Source organism: Pelophylax lessonae (genome assembly GCF_965119305.1).
Source record: "Pelophylax lessonae genome assembly, chromosome: 2".
In the NCBI taxonomy this organism is placed as follows: Eukaryota; Metazoa; Chordata; class Amphibia; order Anura; family Ranidae; genus Pelophylax; species Pelophylax lessonae.
The window spans coordinates 439,461,786-439,480,987 of NC_138769.1; the positions used below are offsets into that span (position 1 = coordinate 439,461,786).

The following is a 19,202-nucleotide window of genomic DNA, read 5'->3' on the forward strand; positions in this document are numbered from 1 at the left end:
TATGCTAATTGCTGCGGGTGTCATTACAAAGTTAATGACACCCAGTTCAGTTTGCAGATCAAAGTGAGGACTGTCAAATGGTGCAGGATCCGATTCCAGTGTGAGCCAAAAAAAGGTTCCTGCATCAATTTTGTCCAAATGCGATGCAAATTCAGCCGTACAAGCTGTATGACTGAATTTGCATTGCATGTGATCTGCACAGAAACACAGTCTGACATCGCAATAGGGTGAACCCAGCCTTAGGGTGTGGATACATTGTGGCAAATAGGTGACACACTCGACTTCAATGTCCATTTGCAAACTGTCAATTTACACCAGGGTTAAACAGGTAAGCATTCCATCACTGGAAAACAAATTATACACTCATCGGTGCATCTAGCCTTAGCCTACAAGATTGTAGAACAAAAAAGGGCATTTCTCGACTAGATTTCTGGAGATGGAATCATGTCTCTGACTTTGTTAAGCCTCCCCAAACCACTGCGCTGTCTAGAGAGGACTTATATCCAATAAAAAAAGTTATTTGCTCATGCTACTGGTCTTAATTACTAAATCTCAATTTTATATAAACTCCTGCTTGCTTTTGACCATACAGTCTCTAACATACGTAGTCAAATGAGGAGGGAGAACTAGAACAGTGTGACTTCAGATGAAACAAACAAGATAATGAAACTAGTTCATTCATCCTCTATGGCAGAGCGTAACTATAAATTGTTGACCAGATGGGTACTATACCTTGGTGCATATAAATAAATATGACCAGCAGACCTCTCCTGTATGTTGGAGGTGTAATAAAAAATTACGGACTCTGTCCCATATATGGTGGTATAGCCCTCTGATTACCGCTTATCGGAAACAAAATTCTTGAACTGGTGGACAAGATCCCATCTATCTCCCTCCCAAGACATGTGGGTGGTTTCATAAAAACCTCATTTCAGTGTGAAAACCTATAATTACACACACACACACACACCTTGATTTATTGAATGCAGCCAAAAGCCTAATCCTAAAGCACTGGAAATAAACAAAATCTACCCAAGGTTAGCGGTTACGGAGGATACTGAGGATGTCCAAAATCTGCCTGAGGAAATTAGAATTGTCAAACAGTCTTTACGACCCTTTTACTCTATCTAGGAAGGGTGGGTAACTTTTAAAGCCTCAGAAACCTATAAGGACTGGATGGCCAATATACCCTCTATGTGGTGAAGTCATTCAATTCATGCAGATAGCCCACACAAAGAATATGTTTAACCTCTTCATTGCAGTATAAAAAAAAGACAGCTGCCTGTTGCGCCACGCTTTTCAAAATATACGTCGCTTGTTGTCGTTGCACGGGTTTGTGCAATTTTAAAGAATGTCATGTTTGGTATCTATGTACTCGGCATAAGATCCTCTTTTATACTTTACCAAACAATTGGGCAATACATAGTGTATTGGTGCATTAATTGAAAAAAAAAAAAAAAGAAAAAAAAAAGAAAAAAAAAAAAACACCTTTTCCAAATAATTGCGTTTGAAAAAACTCTGGTCAAATACTGTGACACAAATGCAACACCCACCATTTTGTTCTGTAGGGCCTCTGCTTTAAAAAAAAAAAAATACATAATGTTTGGTTGTTCAAAGAAATTTTCTAGTAAAAAAAAAAAAATAAATAATTTCTTCATGTAATCAAGAAGTGTCAGAAAAGGCTTGGTCTTCAAGTGGTTAGAAGAGTGGGTGATGTGTGGCATAAGCTTCTAATATTGTGCATAAAATGACAGGACAGTTCAAACACCCCCCCCCCCCAAATGACCACTTTTTAGAAAGTAGACACCCCAAGCTATTTGCCGAGAGTCATGTTGAGTCCATGGAGTATTTTATATTTTGCCACAAGCTTCTGGAAAATGAAATTTTTATTTTTTACACAAATTTGTCACTAAATGATATATTGCTCACACATGCCTTGGGTATATGTGGAATGACACCCCAAAATACATTCTGCTGCTTCTCTTAAGTACAGGGATATCACATGTGAGACTTTCTAGCCATGTACAGAACCCCTGAAAACCAATCACTGCCCTTCAGGCTAAGGGCGTAAATAGTTGATTTCACTCCTCACTACCTATCACAGTTTCGGAGGCCATGAGATGCCAAGATAGCACAAACCGTTCCCAAATTATCCCTTTGCAGAAAGTAGACACCCCAAACATTTTCCTTTCCTTTTTTTTCTCTTTTCAAAACTTAGTGACAAAAAGAGAGATCTGCAAAATACTCAAAATGCCTCTCAAACAGCGCAGGGTGTCTACTTTCCGAAAAGGGGTCATTTGGTTGTTTGTGCGTTCTTGGCATCTCATGGCCTTCAAAACCGATAGCTAGTGTGGAGTGAAATCAACAATTTTCACCCATAGAAAGCCTGAAGGCAGCGATTGGTTTTTGGGGGCCTGTACGCAGCTAGACTGCCAAAAAGTCTCACACCTGGGGTATCCCCATACTCAGGAGAAGCAGAAGAATGTATTTTGGGGAATAAGTCCACACATACCCATAGCATGTGTGAGCAATATAGGATTTCATTGACAACTTTGTGTAAAATGCATCATTTGTGGTAATTTTTAAAAAACGCCTGTGACAAACAAATTAAATATTCAATGGGCTCAATATGCCTCTCAGAAAATTCCTTGGGGTGTCTACTTTCCAAAAAGGGTAATTTGGGGGGTTGGTACTGCCCTGCCATTTCACTTCAAGAAATGAGATCCAGTCAAAGTAAAAGCTGCGTAAATTCCAGTATATACACCATAGTTTGTAGACGCTATAACTTTTGCGCAAATCAATATACGCTTGAGATTCTTTTCATCAGACATGTAGCTAAATACCATTTGGTCTAAACATATGACAAAAATTGAGTATATTGGATATTGTTTTTTATAAGAAAAAAGTACAAAATGTGATTCTCTAAATCTTTGGTCTTTGTTTATCGTAAAAAAAAAAAAAAAAAAAAAAAGCAGGTGATCAAATTCCACCAATGGAAAGCTCTATTTGTGGGGGGGGGAAAAAAAAAGGACGTCAGTTTGGTTTGGGTACAGCATTGAGTGACCGCGCAATTGTCAGTTAAGCCCCGTACACACGTACCGATCGTTGGCCGACCGATCGGCCGTCTTTTGTCCCCGGGCTGTCCTGTCCGCTGAAAAGTGCAAAAGACTGTACATGAATTTTGTCCGCCGACTGCAGAAGTGATGTCATGTGATGGTTAACTTTCCCTGTGTTTTTTCTTTTCTGAGCATGCCCAGTCTTGCAAATCTGCTGTTTGTCGGCCGAAATCGGTACTGACTGGCGAACAATCGGCCGTTCTGGTGTCGGCATACAAAAATTTTAATGCTTGCACGTCAGATTCTGTTCGGCCGAAAGTGCGCTGTCGGCTGTCGGAAGCATCTGCCATATGTTTTTTTAACATGGTTATCCATTTATTGTATGTTTTTTATGCTTTTTACGGTGATCAGATGTCCAGTTTTTTCTGTGAGATCATTGTGACTCCCTAGCCTTTTTGGGTGCTCCTGATGTTTGCACCGGTAGATGGCGCTGTCTCCCCAGGCTGTATTTTCAAGTTTTAGATGGATATATTTATCCTTTATTATTATATTAATTGCCCTATATTTTTTAAGCTTGGGGTATTCGGAAGGTGGAGGACAAGACTAGATATATTAGTATTGAGGAGGATTTTTAGATTCATTTCACCATCCTCATGTTTTTGTCCTTCCTTCCGGTCCGGTTGGTTCCGGATCGTGGAGTGCATATTCGACTTCCAGGTATTGCGCATTTCCGATGGGCTGTCTCTCCTCTGTCGCTTCAAAAGGCATCAGCGTACCACGCAGCCACAACCCTTGATGACGACTTTTCATGTCGAAACATGCGTCGGGTGGCGTGCTAGGCGACGCGTGCCGCAGATAGGAGGAGACAGAGCGGCCATCAATCGAGTGCCTAACAATAGGAATGCCTGAGAACCAGCGGGGAGATTCTTGATATGAATGCGAGATTTCTTCTGGACTCTGTAAGTGGCCTATTTTAAGTGGGAATAAAGTTTCTTGAAGCAGTCTGCGCTATGTGATGTTCTTTCTTTTCTCTTGCTAATACACACTACCTCTGAGCCTGAACATCTGAGTGGGAAGTCTCTGACCTTTTACCTATGTGCATTTGATCTCTGTTGTGGGGATCAACAACATCTGGTAAGGAGTGGTGGTGTTTTGAGTGCTTTTATGGTGGTTCTTCAACTCTGGATTTGCCTCTTCAAAAGCGGAGATACATCATTATGGACTGCTTCCCCATTTATTTTGTATTTTTCAGGGTTTAGCGCCACATTTAGTGTTTTATATCATACTAACAAGCCGAAAATCGGCCGATCGGTCGTCGGCCGAATCTTTTCGGCCGACAATCTGCACGTGTGTATGGGCCTTTAAAGTCACGCAGTTCCAAATTGCAAAAAATGGCCAGGTCATTAAGGGGGGTAAATCCTTCCGGTACAGAAGTGGTTAAAAAAAGTGCTACAGTGCTTAAGTTCCCCAGATGATTATGCACACAGTGTACACAGAAGCAAAAAAAAAAAGAGCAAAATAATCAAAATAAGGCTGCAGCAATGGATCTATTTACATTGCAGACCACCTTTACTACAGCTGCTACACCGAAAAAAAATGGATGCAATACAAAATTTGGTATATTGCAAAACAGGCTGTGTAGTATCAGGCAGGCAACAAAGTTAAGGTCTCTGAGAAGGAGTCTAGTCTAAGAAAACTGGATGTGTCTTACCGTAAAATCCTTTTCTCTGAGGTTCACTGATGGACACAGCTCTATGTCTTCTTAGACCCTTGGGCTTATGCTGCTCTCTCTCCAGGAGTAGGACTAGGTGGAAACAATTTTGGCCGGAAGTCCCAGGGGCTACACCATCACGTCCTGCTATAGGACTTCAGTTTGTAACAAGCAGTGTCAGGAGAATATATAACTCAGCCCAACAGAGGGGCTGGTGCTTTGTCCCATCAGTGAACCTCAGAGAAAAGGATTTTACAGCAAGACAAAAATCTAGTTTTCCCTTTCATTCACTGACGGACACAGCTCCATGTCTGGGGTGTCCCAAAGCAGTATCAACATGAGGGGTGGGAAAAACACAGCAATACATAAAAAATCCCAACAAGGGCTAAACATAGCCAACCAGGTAAAACAGGAGCTCAACCAGGAAGAACTGGAGCTCACCTAAAGAAGAAAAAAATATACCCTCAAGAGGTGGGAACCTCTGCGACCACAGCCTGGAAAAGTTTGTGGCCAAATGCAGCATCTGAAGATGCAAGTACATCCACCTTATAAAACTCTGTGAATAGGTGTACAGACGACCACATAGTCGCCTTGCTCACCTTAACCACTGACGCTTGATGAGGAAAGTCCCAGGAGGCACTGAGCGCCCTCGTAGAATGCGCCTCAACAGGGAAATGAGAAACTTGACCCTTAATAGAATAGGCCTGCAGCACAGTCTGCCTGATCCATCTGGAAATGGTCGCAGCAGATGCAGCCTGCCCCTTACGAGGACCATCTGTAAGAACAAAAAAAAAAAAAAAAAAAAGGATTTCTGAATCGACTCAGTCACCACCAGGTATACCCGAATTGCCCAGACTACATCCAGGGAATTTAGAGTAATTTCTTTAGGATGTTTCGGCTTCGGACACAGACGGCAACACAATATCTTCATTCAAATGAAACCCCGAGACAACCTTAGGAAGGAACGCCTGACAGGGTCGTAACACCACTTTGTCCCTGTGAACCACTAGGTAAGGTGACTGACAGGACAACGCAGCCAACTCTGACACCCTATGCGCAGAAGAAATCGTGACCAAAAGGCCACCTTCTGCGACAGAGTGAGCAAAGGAAGTTCACACAAAAGTTTTCAAATGGAGGCTTTTGAAGTACCGACAGTACCAAACCGAGATCCCATGGAGGTACCAGGAATCACACCGAAGGAGCCAGATGGCGAACTCCCTGCACAAAAGTGGGAACCTAGGGCTTCGCAGCCAACTCCCTTTGGAAAAATATGGCCAATGCGGAAATCAGGCCCTTGATGGTGCCCAAGCAAAACATTGATCTGCACCTAATTGTAGAAACTCCAACAGACGAGACATAGAAAAGGAGCGGGAAGAACCCCCCCCCCCCCCCCCCCAGACTCGCACCAAGTAATGTACGCCTTCCAAACTATGATAAACCTTCCTGGAAGTAGATTTCCTAGCTTTCAATAGCATCAATGACTCAAGACAGCCCTCTGTCCTTCAGCACCTGGCTTTCAATAGCCAGGCCGTTAAAGCCAGCGATATTAAAGCAGGATGGAAGATTGGTGACAGACAGATCTTCCCTGAGAGTAGGTTTCCAAGGGACGTCTGCTACCACCCTTACCAGGCCTGCGTACCGAGGCCAGTCTGGTGCCACCACCAGATGGAATCCCTTCTACCTCGACTCTGCATAGCAGTCTTGACAGAAGTCAGAGGAAAAGTGTAAATCAGACGATACTTACCCCGGGGGGCCAACAGGGCATCTGTGGCATCGTCCAGAGGATCCAGAGACCTCGACAGGAAACTCTGCACCTTCCAGTTAAGACAGGAGGCAAACAGGTCCACATCGGGGGCCCCCCACCGGAGACAGCTGATGAAAACCCCTCCGGGTGAAGAGACCATTCTTCCTAAAAGAACATCTCCTGACAGATAATCTGCTTGCCAATTCCCTACCCCCGGAATGTGCACAGCAGAGAGGGCTGGAACATATAGGATATGGATGCCGGCTACTTCCTGGGCAGCCAGGACACTCCTTGTGCCCCCTTGATTGACATATGCCCCCGCCATAGCATTGTCCGATTGTACCCTCACCGTGCTTCCCTGCAGACGATCAGTCCACTGAGACAAAGCCTGATCGCCCGAATCTTCAGGAGGTTGATCAGCAGACTGGACATCGAGTGCAAACACCTCAAGTCGAGAATACTCCCAAGACATCCCCCCACCCTGACAGGCTGGTATCCGTGGAAATCACTGTCCAATAAAGGGGAAGAAAATACTTTCCTAGACGAAGCGCCAGGGAGCGGAGCCACCATATCAGAGACCCTCTCGTACTCCGACTTAACAGGATCAGATTGTCCAGCGACTGCGGATCCTTGTCCCATTTGTCAAGAATCTCTCTTTGTAGAGGTCTGGTATGGAATGGAGCAAATGGAACCGCCTCGAAGGTGGGGGCCATCAGACCCAGCACTTGCATGCAAGTCCAGAGTGACGACAGACGGTTGGACAACAGGAGCCGAATCACATCCTGTAACTTCAGTAGTTTCGCCTGTGAAAGAAAGACCTGGGCTGATACTTAATCCAGCATCAGACCCAAGTAGTCAAGCTTGGTGGATAGAGTCAAAGCCTATTTCTGAAAATTCAGTGTCCATCTGAACTCCTGTAGAGTTCGCACACTCTACAGCCAAAGAAGACTCTGCACGCAGAAGCAGATTGTCCAATTAACCCAGTACCACAATGCTTCTGCCGAAGCAAGGCCAACACTGGGGCCAAAACTTTTGTGAACACCCGAGGTGCTGAAGACCAAAAAGGTAATGCCACGAATTGATAGTGCTCCTTGCCCACGACAAAAGAAAACGCTGGTGCCCGACATATATTGGAATATGAAGGTAAACGTCCTGGAGATTGATAGAAGCCAAAAGATTCCCTTTATGAAGGAAAACCACCGCCTTGAAAATTTTCAGACTCTGGATCGGGCACAATGGCTCCTAGTACTAACAGGTCCTGCACTGCCCCGTAAAGGCCCTGCAGCCGATCGTAAGGCAGGCGTAAATTGGAAGGCAAGGACCAAAACTTGATCTGGTAACCGAATCAACTCGTGGACTCATTTATCCTGAATGAGCAAGGTCCACGGGTCCAGACAGAAGCAAAGACGTCCCCCCACCCCACATACGGGTGGTGAGGACACCCCTTCAGGCTAGGGAAGCTAGTCCATGGAAACCAGTAGTGCCCACTTTTGACTTACCATTCCATTGTCTTGGAGCCAATGTAATATAAATAGAAGAAAAATTTCCGCGCTAGATGTGACAGAAAACCAAATGATTAAGAACAATAGTGAGCAGCTGGCACAAAATCAACTAACAGTGATTCAAAAAATACAATAAAAACCAAAAAGTGCAGCGCTGAAATCAGTATACAATTATATAGCTGAAAAGCTCATATAAAGAAAACAAAAAAGGAGAGGGGATAATGTCCAAATGAATAGTCCCAATATTAAGTGCAGAGATGTGAATCCACGTGCAAAATAACTTTCTTCCAGTGACACCAGGGAAAAGTGTAGGAAGGGGACACCCTTGTGCTCAGGTATAACAAGCAGCTTACCGAAATTCCGTGGCTGTTCAATTTAATGAGACAGCCTCTCCCAGCTAGTAGTAAACCAGTAGGTCAACCGATATCAAGCTCAGGTGCTTCGAAAGACTCCAAAAGCCGAAAGCCGTTTCCGGTGTGTTGTTAAACCGATCACATTAATATGTGGCACACTTGGAACTTCTCATATACTCCATTGAACGTAAAGCCATATGTAGAAAGAAACAGAGGCCCATAGCGTAATCCCGTAAACCAATAGGTAAATTTATTAAAAAAACTACTTACAATTTAAAAGACAAAAACAGGCATGTAGTATGTGCCGGTCATGGATCTAACCGCGGCGTCCCGCAAGTCTCCAGATCAGCATATGGATAAACAGCCGGCTTCGTTGGGGGGCGTGTGGACGTTTATGTCTGGGATCGCCAACGTTTCGTCATAAGAAAGACTTCTTCTGGGCGTGACCCCAGACGCAACACACACGCCTATGTACCCCCACACCTATGTCACATGACGGTCACCTCTGCCAATGGGTGTTCAATCCCAGGGGGGCGGGAGTAATATGTTAATAACTCGATTCCAATAGGTTAAAAGACCAAAGGAAACCGTCTGGAGATAGGTGGTACAAAACGCTAATAGGAAGTGATGATCCGTCTTCCTTAATGCCCATTCGTTCAAAAGGCAAAAGGGGCAGGGAGACGGTCGTCACGTGATGCACATCACATGATGAACAGGAAGTGATGATCAGTATCCTCCGATGACTCATCGTCATCCGGGCGGAAGTGACACGCTCACGCCCATAGCTGACAGGGTAAGAGGGCGGAGGCGGAGGTGCGGTCGTCACTCCAGACACATCCCTTGTAACAGGAAGTGATGATCCTCACTGTTCAAGAGTGGTGTCAGCAGAGTATGTCAAACCCTTGTAACAGGAAGTGACGATCCTCACTGTTCAAGAATGGTGTCAGCAAAGTATGTCAAACCCTTGAAACAGGAAGTGATGATCCTCACTATTCAAGAGTGGTGTCAGCAGAGTATGTCAAACCCTTGAAACAGGAAGTGATGATCCTCACTATTCAAGAGTGGTGTCAGCAGAGTATGTCAAACCCTTGAAACAGGAAGTGACGATCCTCACTGTTCAAGAATGGTGTCAGCAGAGTGTGTCAAACCCTTGTAACAGGAAGTGATGATCCTCACTGTTCAAGAATGGTGTCAGCAGAGTATGTCAAACCCTTGAAACAGGAAGTGAAGATCCTCACTGTTCAAAAATGGTGTCAGCAGAGTTTGTCAAACAACACCGTCGGTATTCAGGCGCCCCTGTGTACAGAGTGCAACCTCCAACAACATAATATGGTTAAAACCAAAATACATATATACCAAGGTCTATAACGGAATTAAAAATTATTAAGGATGTGGTGGAATGCTAGATAATCGTTGAAATAGGCAAAGGAGTTGATGTCCAATTCCTTCTATGTAATGAAAAATTTCTTTTACATATTTAATAATTGGCCATTGTGATACTTCATTCCATTGATATAAAACGCCATCTAGTGGCCAAATAAATGTGACACCACTGAAAGAGATAAAAATCAAAAAGGATAAAAATTAATTATGTGAAAAAACACTGTTGGTGAAAACAGTGAAAATGGGAGTGGGTTAAAATAAGTGATATTTAATTGAATAATATAAATTAACATGTGAATGAACACATATTATTTTGTGAAATAATTAACCCTTACTTACTCTCCCTATATCCAAAATTTCCATAAAATTTTTTTTTTTTTTTTTTTTTTTTTTTTTTTAGTGAGTGAATAAAAATAGTGATAAATATGTATAAAATGAAAAATATGTGAAAAATGCAAAATATTAATAAATGGAATGTGTATCACACATAGCCTCACAATTTAGAACCAGCCTGTATAAATCAAGATATACATCAACTTATGAGAAAGATTAAAAGGATTAAAAAGGTTGAAATCAGCTATTATTAATAAAACAATTTACATCCCATTCCACATTTAACCCATAGGGAATATAGGATTTTAGGCAATAGATCCAGCGAGTTTCCATCCTGGAAATTTCTCGCCTTACGTTGGATCCTCGCCAGTGAGCTTTAAACCTATCTATCCCTATAAAGAGTGTGTTTTTTGGGTTCTTGTGGTGGCATTGGTCATAGTGTTTGGAGACACTATGACCAGGGAAGCCTTTCCTAATGTTGCCCACATGCTCTCCTAGCCTGATCTGTAATTTCCTCGTTGTGCGTCCAATGTATTGTTGACCACATTTACATTGCAACATATAAACGACGTTAGTGGACGAGCAAGTGATGAAAGAATCTATCTTGTATTCTCGTCCAGTCGTGGAGGATACAAATTTTTCGATTTTTCTCCCTTTGAATGAATTGAGGGAGCAGATCTGGCATCTGTGACAGGGGTAAAAACCTCTAAAATCTCCAAAGAAAGTGGGCTGAATAGGCCTTTCAACAACGTTTTGAGCTATTTTATGTCTCAAAGATGGGACTCCCCTGAAAATAACTTTGGGATGTTCAGATAAAACAGATTTTCATTGTCTTGGAGCCGCCTGCGAAGTTACGGGTGGATCTTGAACCCTTTTCCTGCAATCCAGTCGGACGAAAGGGCAGCTTGTGACCCGAGAAAAAGGAACCATGTTCACGACGAGGTTCCTTGTCCCTAGCAACCAGCAGAAGTAAGGTCCTCTTACCTCCCGTAAGGCCCTTAACGATTTCTTCCATAGAGGCACCAAACAAATGGTCACCTACAAAAGGTAGATCAGTCAGCATCTTTTTAGAAGTTTGGTAGGCCGACCGGTACTTTAGCCAAATCATGCGGCAAAGTATCACCGCCGTCACAGATACTCTGCCAGCAAAAGGGGCCGCATCCAAAGATGCATCACAAATGTACTGTAGCCCCTGGATCAACTGATCCGCCAGCTCAGGAGGATGTTGATCCCCTTCCAGATGCTTGCGTAAATTTTTTGCCTATTCCGTTAAGGTCTGGGGTACCAAGGTGATAGCAAACATCGGCCTCAACATTGATCCTGCCACGGTGAAAAGGTAACGAACCAGAGCCTCAGCTCTCTTGCCCACAGGATCCTTAAAAGGATATAGAATCCTCCACCGGTCACTGACTAGCAACAATCTCATCAAAATAGGCAGGAAAGGGGAACACCTTAGTCACCTGGAAGATCTGCGGGTGCCAAACTGCACCGACGTCACCGACTCAGCATCTGCTGAGTCCTCCAACTTTAAAATTTCCCGCACTGACACAATCAATGCCTCCACCAGCGCCTTTTCATGTGCGGCATGCAGAGGAAGAGAAACCCCCTACACACTGCTCAGATAAGCAAAAGGATCAGCGCAGCCGCGGCGCTGTATATAGAAGAGGTAGGACTGTATACCCACAGGGACTTACCACCATGCACCCAGAGCTGGATCCAGAGTGCCAAACAGCCTGCCACACTGATCAAAGAGGAAGAGGAAGCGCTGACACTGTCACTAGAGGCCCCCTGCATATCACTGCACTGGACTTGAAGAAAATGGCCGCTGCATAGACTACAATGGGAAACCCAAAACATGGCTGCCTGACTACACAAACATGGCCGCCGAGGCTGAAAACCATCCACAGCAAAATTGAGGCGCCACGCAGGACCCCAGGGAATAGTCCTGCTCGGGGGAGCCCCCCAGGGACACCCCCCCCCCACCCGCAGTGCAATAAATGCAGGCATCTCTAACAGGGAGCCGCCAGCGGCACACTCCCATCGCCCTCTGGCCCAGCACCAATGTAACAACCCCACCCAGAAACACCCATGCACCCCAAAGGGGCCTAGGGGGAGAGGGCTGGGGGCAGGTGAGGGCGACCAATGTCGGGAACCATGAGGGAAGGAAGGACACAGGTGGGCTTACCATCCCCAGGAAGGGCCTGCGACCACCCCAGCAATTCCCAGAGAAAAGGGGGGGCACTACTCACCACACCTTGGTATTAGGCGGGCACCACTTCCGGCAGTCCACTGCACCATCTTGGAATGGGGGGTGCTGCCGCTAGAGGTACGCTGCCACTCTGATCCTGACCGTTGTCGTGACCAGGGCTATGCGACCTCGCAATGTGTTTCACTCGCCGCCCAGTCCCTGTCAAGTGGGGCTATGACGTGGCCAACCTAGCGCAGAGCTAAAAGTTGGGTCGCGTTCGCAGGCCAGACTGGGAAGGCCATAAAGATCTAGGATATCCAGGGCATCGCACAGTCCAGCTATTGATTGCATTTCACACAGGAACAGAAAACAGGGAAGAGAAAAAATTCCATTTAAAAAAGGAAAAAATTCCACGACCGCAGATCCTAGCAGGGAGCCAGGTCCTTACTCCCGACTAGGCAGAAAAAAAAAAAAAAACTGGCGTCCTATAGCAGGAAGTGATGGTATACCCCCTGGGACTGCCTCATGGGCGTAGCCAAAATGGTTTCCTCCTAGTCCTACTCCTGAAGAGAGCAGCATAAGCCCAAGGGTCTAAGATGACTTAGAGTGGTGTCCGTCAGTGATCGTAAGAGAAATGGTAAATGAATACAGGTGACCCATTTTAAAGAAGAGTTAATGCATGCCCTTTTATTTAAAAACATGCTATTAACTAATTGATATTGCCAATCCTTTACTAACATATACATACTTGTGCCACAGGGTTCTCCTGATTTTCACTACGCAGTCTGTATGCCGCCAAACAAGGACTTCAAAATCCAGATGGCCAGTGCACCAAACCCTCTCCCACACATTGGCCTTTATTTTAAAGGAAGGCCTATGGGCAGCCCGGTAACCTGTTAATAGGCCTTCCATGGTAGGTAGTTTGTATCAGTATGTAGTGTACAGGGTCCTCCTGCAAGATATGACTATTTAGGAAAGGTAGCTGTACAGCTCTGGATAGGCCCTACATATACGACACAGCTCCTACATCAACTACACTTAATCTGATTTCTACCCGTTTTGTGATGTGTGTGTGTGTATATAGAACATTGATATTTAAAAAAAAAAAAATTACCAAAATTCTATAAAATTACATGCACAACAATTTCAGATATGCGAGACACCCCTGAATACAAGAATAGTAGAAACAATAAAGACAAGCATACCGATTAAACAAAGTAGAAAAACAAAATAGGACTGAAGAGAAGAAAAGCACAAAAAGGTAGGGAAAAGGTATTTATTGACAGGTCAGTAAAGACTGCAGCATTATTTCACATCAAACAAGAAAAGAAACAGTTAGCCTTCCAATAAAGATCGACAGACTCTCTTTGAATATGTTCCATTAATGGGAGAGGTTTTCAACTCAAGCAGCAAAAAGTCACAAAGTCAAAGATACTCTGCCACTGACAAAAGCAAAAACTCCCAAGGGATGCCAGCTGAAATTAAGACATTTTTGTTATCTGGCTCTGGAGATTTGTCAATTTTTGTTAAAAGCAGCAAAACATTAACATTCTTGGACAACATTTTACTAGTGCATAGTCAGCATAAGGAAGGCTGTAAGAGCAAATCAAAACCAAATAGAGAAACGGAATGGTTTAAATTGATTTACTAAAGCTGCTTTTTCAGCATGCAGGTTTAATACAGCAACTGCCCAAGGGGAAAACCACTTTAAAAAGTCAAAAGAAATCAAAGCTCTTACGGTGTCTAGATAAATGAACACCCTAAACCCATCCTATTGACTAGATCAGATGACCTGCCCAGTGGCCACCTCCCCGCCATTCTCTTTTCTTACCAATTCTTCCCCCCTTTCCTCTTCTTTTCCTCCTAATTAGTTAAAAACAGTGGCTTTTCTCTTACAGGTAGAGCAATACTGGGACCCTATTATATCTCACTTTGTGTATTTGGAGCCTAGACAAATACAAAGCCTGGCCCCCCTCTTTGATCTTACTTTAAAGTAGATGTAAACCCTCACATATACCCAGTGAAGTGAACAACCTCAGATGATACAGAGAGATGAAACAAATCTCCATACATATGTGTTACATGCATATCCGCCTTCTTCAGCTCTACACATTTTTTAGAAAGTGCACATGGTGTTCGAGATTTTCTCTTCCTGTTCAGTACTGGGAGTGGATTCTAGACACAGCCAAGACAGCTGATTAGAGAAAAGGTGCACCCCCCCCCCTCCTCATACGCAGAGACTTGCAGGGCTGTGACATGACAAGACAAGCTCTCTGTTAATCTATTTATAGCAAATCCCGCGACTTGTCATCGAACTTGTCAGAAGTTATGCTGATAACAGAGCAATGAAACAGCAGAAAGACATGGGACTCAGGGCTTTGACGAGAGAAGATAACACTACAGATGTGTGCTTAGGTTAAATTTCATGAATCAGGTTTAAATCTCCATGTTTAGCTTAAAGTGGATCGGTCAAGAGGTCACGTGGACCCATCATATACAGGACCTCTAGTGCATTTCCACTCATCACTCATGGTTCACTTATGCAAAGCTCATTTTCTACCGATAGAAGATTGCAATCTATTTTTTTTTAAGTGGTTTGTATACGTTAATGCCACAAATGTAATAAAAATGAATTCTTAAAAAAAAAAAAACACCCACAGAAAGCAGATTTAAAAGTGGTTGAAAACCTTTACATATACCCAGTGAAGAGACTAGCCTCAGTTGATACAAAGAAATCCTCCTACACGTTGTACCTGTTTATCTGCAGCCTTCCCTCCTTTACATCAGTTCAAAGTCCAGAATTTAAACAGCATTTCTTAACTGACAGAGGGAGGGGATCTGATGTGTCACAATGCACATCTCAGGGGAGTGTTGAATGCAAGCTGAGACCTGAGTGGAGGGAATGGACATGCCAACCTAAGCAATCTGATAGAAAAAATGAGATTATTGACTTACCGTAAAATCGATTTCTCTGTTAATTGACGGACACAGCTCCTGATCCTAACCATTGGGTTATACTGCCCCCTACAGGAGCAGGACTCTAGGCAGAAAAAAAAAAAGTCTGGCTATGCCTATGGGCAGCCCCAGGGGGTATACTCCTCTCCTCCATTTTGTTACAAGCACGGTGAGAAGAACTGCAACTCCACAGAGGGGAGGGTGCTGTGTCCGTCAAGGAACATCTGAGTAATGGATTTTACGGTAAGTCAAAAATCCCATTTTCTCTTTCATTCATTGACAGACACAGCTCCTGATCTTAACAATTGGGACATCCCAAAGCAGTGTTAAACATGAGGGGTGGGAACAGCAAAAAGAAAATTCCCAAGGCCAACTATAGCCAACCAGGTAAACCTGAGCTCAACCAAAACAATACACCCTCAAAGAGGACCAGATCCTCCAAACCACAGCCTGCAAAAACTTGCGGCCAAAGAAAGCATCCGTAGATGCCAACACATCCACTTTATAGAACTTTGTGAAAGTGTGCACCGTTGACCAGGTGGCTGCCTTTTAAACCTGCGTCACTGACGCCTGATGGCCCAGGAGGCACTAAGCACCCTAGTAGAGTGCGCCTTGACAGGAAGATGAGGAACCTGACCCCTGATGGAATAGGCCTGGGTCAACGTCTGTCTGATCCATCTGGAAATAATCGCAGAGGAAGCAGACAACCTTTTCCGAGGGCCATCCATGAGCACAAATAGTGAGTCTGACTTCCTAAAAGACTCCATAGCTGCCAGGTACACCCTAATTTCCCACACCACATTCAAGGTATGCAAAGCAATTTCCTTTGGATATTTTGGCCTGGGACACAGGGAAGTCAACACAAGGTCTTCATCCAAATGAAAAAATCAGACAACTTTTGAAAGGAACGACGGACAGGGACGAAGACCCACCTTCTGTGAACCACAAAGTAAGGTGAAACGACAGGATAACGCCACCAATTCCGATACCCTGCAAGCAGAGGTGATCGCCACCAAGGCCACCTTCTGGGACATCATAAGCAGGGGTTTCCAAAAGGAGGCTTCTGGAGAACTGAGAGCACCAAATTGAGGTCCCAAAGCGGCAACAGAGACCACATTGGGGGGCCAAGTGCCTAACTCCCTGAAGAAAAGTACGCACCAGGGAGTATGCAGCCAAGGGCCATTGAAAGAAGGCTGCTAAGGCCAGTTTCTGCTCAAAGATCCGAGCCACCGAGAAAGCGCAAGGATGAACCCAAAGGGACTCACACCACGCAATGTACGACTTCCACGTACGATGGTAGATGTTCCTAGAAGTAGATTTCCTAGCTTTTAACAGCGTTGGAATCACCGACTCAGACAAACCTCTATCAGCACCTGGTGTTCAACAGCCAATCGGTCAAAGCCAGCGACTAACACAGGATGGATACCACGATCCCCCACTGGCGTAACAATGCTAGCACTGGAGCTAGCACTTTTGTGAAGACATTAATGTGAAGCATCCTTGATGTCGATAGAGGCAAGAAAAAATTTTGCACCCCCACAAAGCAGTTCAGTGCCTTGAGGACCAGAATTGGACACACCTTGCCTTCCTTCCTGGGAACTAAACAGGTTTGAGTAAAAAGCCTGAAAACGTTCCGAAGTCAGAACCGGGACATCCCCTCTTGAAGTAACAGGTCTTGTACCCCCCAAACAGACCCTGTAAGTGGTCCGGGGACAAACGCAAGTTGGAAAAGAAAAACCTTGCCGGGGGTCAAGAGTGAAATTCAATCTTGTAGCCGGACCAAATGACTTTGTGGACCCACTTGTCTTTTACCAGGGAAGTCCACAGGTCTGGAAACCAGAGATATGGTGAGGCCGCAACTTAATGCTGAAGGAGCCTTGTCCGCGGGTCTGGAGAAGCCCGCTCTCAGGTTGCCAGACCAGCTACGTTTGGATCCTCCAGGTCATGAAGGGTCTCAAGCCCTTGTCAGTCGACCCTGAGGGACAAAAAAAAAAAAAACAAAAAAAAAAAAACAAAAAAAAAAAAAAAACTTATGAGCCAAAAAGGCGGACCCACATCAACGAGGGTCCTCGCCCTTAGTAGCCTGCAGAAGAAAAGTACTATTTTTCCCCATGAGACCTTTAATGATGTTATCCAGGGTAGCTCCAAAAAGGCCATCACCTTGAGAAAGGAGATCAGTCAAGGCCTTTTTAGATGTCTGGTCCGCAGACCAGCATTTGAGCAAAAAGACACGCTGAAAGACTACTGCCGAGACCCGAGCCACTAGGGGAGCCGCATCCAAAGAGGCATCACAGAAGAACTACAGCCCCTGTGCCAGCTGATCCACCAGCTCAGCAAAGAATGGGGTAGCTGTTCTCCCTCCAGGTCACGGTGTAAAAGTTAAGCCCACTCAGTTTGCGACACCAGGACAATGGTAAATACCGACCTCAGTGTCTAAACCAGTGTGCATATTGCGGGCCACAGCCTCCGCCTTCCTGTCACAGCCTGATCCTTAAAGGCTGGGGACTCTTCAACCAGAATCATGGTTGCCTTATTCAATCTGGAAACCGGAGGGTCCGTGACCAGTGGAACAGTCCATTTCTTAATAAGGGACTCCTTATAGGGCCGTTTCCTGCGTGGTTACAGATGTGGAGGAATCATCCTCCCTATCTGAGAATTCTGGGCGCGTGGTCGCAGACACAGCAGGGAGACCCACATCCGCGGCAGGGCAGGGGGGGGGGGGATGCTTTTTGCTAGCCCCTCACCTGAAGGCCACCTCAGGACACAAGAGACGAGGACCACCATCGGTGCATGGATGGATGGCTGGAACCCGAAGGGCCCCGCAGGCTCAGAGAGGGGATCAGGTGGGGAGATGTGCTCCAAAGACTCCATAAGTCACCAGGGGGACCCCACAAAAAAGTGTTAAACACTGTAAAGGGACAACCCACACCACGCTGGCAGCATCACCCGTTCACCAGGCACAAAGCGATCCTCAGCAGAGAAGGAGAGGACTCCACCAGACTCACCACCCAGCAGAAACAGGCACCTGCAACCACCAGGATAATTTGTTAACGTGCGGCGATCAGGAAGTAAAAAGATACAGAAGTCCGCACCAAGGGATGAGGAGGGGCTCCCACCGCCAAAATCATTGCCCACAGGGCTCCAGTGCCATGACCGCCACTATTTTCAATGGCAATCACAAAATGGCCAGACTATACAAACATGGCCGTTGTGCATTGAGCATATAGGCTACAGCAAAATGGCGGCACCATGAGGCTCCCTAGGCCTCAAGGACAGGCCCAGGCAGGAAGGGGGCCCTGGAAGGAGCCCCCACCAAGTAGAACTACCCCCCCTGCACAGCAGATCGTCCAGTCACCAGCGGTGCGCACCCCATCGCCAGCATAGCCCCCCTGCCCCCAACCCAGGAGGTGGACCAGACCACCCACACAGCCCCAGCCTGCAGACAGAAAATCTCAGTGCTTTGGATTCTAACAAGTACACACTATAGAAGGATATTTTTTGTTCATTTTGTCAGAGTTTTACAACCACTTTAGGAAAACAAATCACATATTAACCATTAAAAACTATAAACGTGCTACGAAGCCAAAAGCTTGTTAATTGCAGCATGCAATATCATAGCATTTTTGACAGGACAAAAGAAAGATAAATACTTATGCACTATTCTTGTGTAATTACATATGAATTTGGTAAACATGTACAATAAATACAAATGCAGACAATAACAACTCAATACATCTTAGGAGTTAACACATGACAACCACACAGCTTGAAGTATTACAGACATACCAACTCTTTAGGCTCCACAGAACACTAAAAAAACGTCGCTCATTCAACAAGACAAAATAGGAAACAGCAGCAACGGCGATACAACCGCCAAACACATGGAAATATCAAAGGCAAAAATGGAATCATAGCAGTCCACCAAAATGAAAGGGTAAACAGCTGAAAACAACTGAATATAGGTAGCTTTAGTCTAC

The 19,202-nt window shown here is 44.9% G+C and overlaps 1 protein-coding gene across 1 annotated transcript in view; it reads right to left on the minus strand.

Moving 5' to 3' along the window:
* The window catches only part of LOC309546294 (E3 SUMO-protein ligase RanBP2-like), a 258,408-nt gene that overhangs the window by 26,640 nt on the left and 212,566 nt on the right, over positions 1–19,202 (minus strand). The window lies entirely within an intron of this gene.